The sequence below is a fragment of the Culex pipiens genome, chromosome 2 (genome assembly GCF_016801865.2).
Source record: "Culex pipiens pallens isolate TS chromosome 2, TS_CPP_V2, whole genome shotgun sequence".
NCBI classification, from domain to species: domain Eukaryota; kingdom Metazoa; phylum Arthropoda; class Insecta; order Diptera; family Culicidae; genus Culex; species Culex pipiens.
Window position 1 is genome coordinate 214,742,056 of NC_068938.1, and position 5,659 is coordinate 214,747,714.

Consider the following 5,659-nt stretch of genomic DNA (forward strand, 5'->3'; position numbering starts at 1 on the left):
GAGATTATCAAAACAGCATTGATACTTTTCATACAAATTGTTTTTAAAATGTGGTTTTTACGTAAATCCACGAAAATTGCAATTTTTGGACCACCCTAACACGGCGTATGTAAACCCAAGGGACAAACAAAAAAAACGGGTCTAAATAATTTTGGTCCCGATCGGACAATTTTATTTTTCGAATCATGCTGTTTTCGTGGGGATTTGCTGCTTATTTAATTTAAGAAGAATATAAGTTATGTACGGGGTTCCCGGGAAGCGGGCCATGTTGACTGCTTCCCGGCCCGTGGGGAGGTTTGGACGATTAACTTCAGCACTGCACTGGTTGAAGGATGAAACTTGACTGCTTTATTATTTCAGAAAGAATGCTTCGTATGACAAGTCTGCAAGTGTTGGTGCAATACGGCTAGGGGTGCCAGGCCGTAACTACCCCATCGTTAGACTCGAATCGTCTCGATTCGACTTTAAAAAACTGTTTTAGTTTTTTTTTTCTCTGAGTTCCACTGATGTGCTCGAGTTGCTGCGGAGTTCGTCCAAGGGCGGATGCCTGACGTATCGAGGACATCACATTCCCAATGACTGTTCCAGGCTAGACGGAGTCCTGACGTGTCGAGGGCCTCACAAATCTAGTTGTCTGGAGCCCCGGGATGGCAACAGGAAGGATTCCTGACGTATCAAGGATATCACATTCCTAGCATTTGGTTGATGCGGCTCAGGCTCATAAGAATTATGAGAATTTTCTGGTTTGATTTAAACGATTTCTTGCTAACTTGTCCTACCAAACTTAATTCTAACAGCGATATTCGGTGTACAGTTTCTTAGTAGCATCCATCAGAATTTTTGCAGGCTAAGGCTTTTGGAAGGGACAAAAGCACTTGGGTTGAGGTTGAGCTATGTCTGCTCTCTCCTCAATCACGGCATAAAACCCTTTTTTTTTTTGTTCTTTTCGTTAACGCCACAATGATTACGAATTTTACAATTACAACTCATTCTTCATATCCATTACTACCTCTCCAACGCTGGTTAGGTTCATTGGGGAGAAATTAGCCTGGTTGTTTTGCACGTCTGCTGCTTTCCCTAGACGTGGTTACCAAGCGGGTGTTGAGTGAATATGGTGGAAGTCTAAAAGTAAAAAGCGTTAGAAATATCAAATAAAAGAAGGAATGAAGATGCTATTGATTTTTTTTTTTCGATGCTGTTTGCCTGCCAGTCCTCGGTTTCGGCTCGTGATTATCATCCTGATTCTCTATGGATCAAAAAGTATTGGTTAATATTCGATGTTTATAGTGAAAGTAAAAGACAGATAACAGTAGAGATAGACAACTTACAACAAGTACACAAAATGTTACACAGAAAATGCCAATACAACGACTCCTCCATCGTCAAACAAAGGTGCATTTTCTCTTTCAGCGTTATGGTAGTCATGATGCTGTTTTTGTGTATTTGATACTTATTGTAAAAGTAAAAGGCGGATGACAGTAAAGTAAATAGCTTACATTTAGTAAATAAAATGTTTAACAAAAATGCCAATGAAAATCTTCAAATTGGGGCTCCAATTGAGCAACACGACCATATGATAATATTGTGCGAATCGACCTCGGATAATTTGATGAAAACAGAATTAATTTCAGGAAAAAATACATCATTCTTTGTAACAATTGCCCGTCCATTTTTTTTGTTCTTTTTTTTTTTTGGTTAGGGAATTTTAAAAGTAATGTGAAAACACAATGGTGAAAAATTGTCAAGCTAGTTCGTAATTTCAAATTACAAATTTCCAAGTTTGTAATACTGAATTACAAACATGAAAAAAAAAAATATTTATATTGAATGTAATCTAAGATTACGTAATCCTCGATTACGATTCACTTGTACCCTTTGTATTTCCATGTAATAATGGATTACAATAAAATTACACAACGTCTCAATTTTTAAAATTTAATTTTAAATTTTAAATTTTTAATTTTTAATTTTTAATTTTTAATTTTTAATTTTTAATTTTTAATTTTTAATTTTTAATTTTTAATTTTTAATTTTTAATTTTTAATTTTTAATTTTTAATTTTTAATTTTTAATTTTTAATTTTTAATTTTTAATTTTTAATTTTTAATTTTTAATTTTTAATTTTTAATTTTTAATTTTTAATTTTTAATTTTTAATTTTTAATTTTAAATTTTTAATTTTTAATTTTTAATTTTTAATTTTTAATTTTTAATTTTTAATTTTTAATTTTTAATTTTTAATTTTTAATTTTTAATTTTTGATTTTTAATTTTAAATTTTTAATTTTAAATTTTTAATTTTTAATTTTTAATTTTTAATTTTTAATTTTTAATTTTTAATTTTTAATTTTTAATTTTTAATTTTTAATTTTTAATTTTTAATTTTTAATTTTTAATTTTTAATTTTTAATTTTTAATTTTTAATTTTTAATTTTTAATTTTTAATTTTTAATTTTTAATTTTTAATTTTTAATTTTTAATTTTTAATTTTTAATTTTTAATTTTTAATTTTTAATTTTTAATTTTTAATTTTTAATTTTTAATTTTTAATTTTTAATTTTTAATTTTTAATTTTTAATTTTTAATTTTTAATTTTTAATTTTTAATTTTTAATTTTTAATTTTTAATTTTTAATTTTTAATTTTTAATTTTTAATTTTTAATTTTTAATTTTTAATTTTTAATTTTTAATTTTTAATTTTTAATTTTTAATTTTTAATTTTTAATTTTTAATTTTTAATTTTTAATTTTTAATTTTTAATTTTTAATTTTTAATTTTTAATTTTTAATTTTTAATTTTTAATTTTTAATTTTTAATTTTTAAATTTTTAATTTTTAATTTTTAATTTTTAATTTTTAATTTTTAATTTTTAATTTTTAATTTTTAATTTTTAATTTTTAATTTTTGATTTTTAATTTTTAATTTTTTATTTTTAATTTTTAATTTTTAATTTTTAATTTTTAATTTTTAATTTTTAATTTTTAATTTTTAATTTTTAATTTTTAATTTTTAATTTTTAATTTTTAATTTTTAATTTTTAATTTTTAATTTTTAATTTTTAATTTTTATAGAACTCTTTTGGTTTTGGATATTTCGTTTCAATCGCGTCAGCGCGACGACCATGTCAAAGCATTTTCTGCTGACCATCGTATTGTTCAAATATCGTCTTCGTTCCTACGCGGTGACGACCGTTTCAAAGCATTTTCTGCTGACCATCGTATCATCCACATATCGTCTACGTTCATACGCGGGGTTTTTTTTCTTCACTTAAATTTACGGCAAAATCTAATTTTGCCCTATACTAAAACCTTATAGCCTGTGTCGACTACGATTTCGCAATATCGACACAGGAAATTGCTGGTTAACCAGACTTTTTGCCCTAAATTTATTGCAAAATCTAATTTTGCCCTATGCTAAACACTTATAGCCTGTGTCGACTACGATTTCGCAATATCGACACAGGAAATTGCTGGTGAACCAGACTTTTTGCCCTAAATTTATTGTACTAAAACTTAATAATTACTTACCTTAAGTCTCGGTAATCCACCGAGACGACCGACTGCGCCAGTTATGTACGGGGTTCCCAGGAAGCGGGCCATGTTGGCTGCTTCCCGGCCCGTGGGGAGGTTCGGACGATTAACTTCAGCACTGCACTGGTTGAAGGATGAAACTTGACTGCTTTATTATTTCAGAAAGAATGCTTCGTATGACAAGTCTGCAAGTGTTGGTGCAATACGGCTAGGGGTGCCAGGCCGTAACTTATAGTATTTTGTTATTTTTTTGTGGTTGTCAACCTTTTTCGATTCATTTCCCCCTTGAATCATTCCAAAACATGCATTCCACGCCCCCTCTTCCTTTCCCTCCCTTTTATTGACCATAAAAAATGACCCCCTGACCTGCAAAATTGGTTGCCTGAGCCACGAGTTTGGTGAAAAATTTTTTATCAATAATAACTTTTTAGGATCAAGTTTTCATGTTTGGAATGACTTGATTATCCGAAGCCTCGATTATCCGAAGGTTTGTATGGGACTTCAGATTATCAAATCATGAACAAAACCATTTTTTTTGTATTTTATTATTTTCTTACTTTTAACATCAAATTCGAGTTCTGCGACCACAATTTAATCAAATTTGAATATTTGATTGCCTTTTAAACAAAAAATGCAATTTTTCAATATTTTATCACCGCCATTCCCGCCCGTGTGGATCAATCAGACCGCGCACTGGACTCACAATCCAGAGGTCGCCGTTTCGAATCCCGCGGTGGGCGCTCTAAAATTCTTTGTGTAAATATGGGTATTTGGCGCCGTCGCTTCGTGCCATACTTTCATACACTTAGGAGCCCAACGCGGCGAAGTCCTTGTAGATAAAAAGGAAGACACTAGTGGTTGGTACTAGCAATGGTGGCCGACAGCTATAAAGTCAACTTCGTTTTTTTATCACTGCCATTTTGGCCGCCATTTTGGATTTGAAAATTCTAAATCATTTTAGCGTAGTGTATATCCCGAGCAGACGGAAATAACTTGGGAATAACATTTTTTGATATTTGAAAATACTAGACCAATAACATTTTATGTTATTTATAACAAGATTTGTTATTCGTCGTTATGATTTTTTTGTTATTGGATTGTTATTGTAATAACAGACTAATAACATTTTTAGTTATTCTTCGAACAAATCTTTGTTATTATTTTTTGTTATTTTAACAGCTAATCCGATCATCCCAATAACAGTTGGCGGTATTCTTCCATAACAAAAAATGTTATTCTAAAGTTGTTTTGGCTTTCAACCAATATCAGACCAATAACAAATAGTGTTATGATAACATAAACTGTTATTAAACCCTTATGCAAAAATTGATTTTGCAAGAATATTCCATAACAATTTCTGTTATTTTAACAATATTTGTTATTGAAATGGCATGAATTTTGTTATTACCGTCTGCCCGGGTAGGTCATACTTAAGCTCGACCATCAAAAATAAGACAACGGAAAAAAGAAAAATTCGTGATTCGATTATCCGAAGTGAAATTTTTCCGAGATCTTCGGATAATCGAGTCTGGACTGTATTTGGATGGAATAGCTCTCCCTGAAGACAAAACTATAAGCAAATTGCATTTGCAATACATTTTTCCAATTGTTCCCAAACAAACCTTATCATTGAGTATTAATGGCTAAGGCGTCATCCATAAAGTATGTCACGCAAAAATCGGCAAAAATTAATTCCCCCTCTCCCCTATGTCACACTTTGTCACACAAGGTTGAAACCCCCTCAAAAAGTACGTCAGATTTTGCCAGACCCCGACGTTTACATATCGAAGGTAAACCAACAACTGCATAGAAACGTATATCAGCCTAGCAAGTTTTCTAAGTTTATTGTAGATGACTGCCGTAAGTTGCGTACTTTCCTACATAACTTATTTATTTTGTTTTACTTAGATGTTCTAAGTTAAGTGATTTTTGATAGCCCTTAAGCGGTGGTGTCTGAACGATGCTCAATAATCCGGAATGATCCTTGAAATTTACGAAAACCAAGTACATCAACCATTAGATCAGCTTTTTGTGAACATTTCGTTTGATTTTAATTTTACCCAATGTTATTCCTATTCCTTTTACAAGCATTTTACAAAAATAGTTCCAAAGTCTATTCTGGTCAGACGAG

General features: G+C 30.0%; 1 long non-coding RNA gene across 1 annotated transcript; it reads right to left on the bottom strand.

Annotated features, from left to right (window-relative positions):
• Window positions 1–325: 325 nt before the first annotated feature.
• On the bottom strand, window positions 326–3,753 carry LOC120431393 (uncharacterized). The gene is made up of 2 exons (XR_005607873.2): window positions 3,526–3,753; window positions 326–1,246 (listed from the first exon to the last, which is right to left on the bottom strand). It is a non-coding gene; the product is annotated as an uncharacterized LOC120431393 (long non-coding RNA).
• Window positions 3,754–5,659: the final 1,906 nt, after the last annotated feature.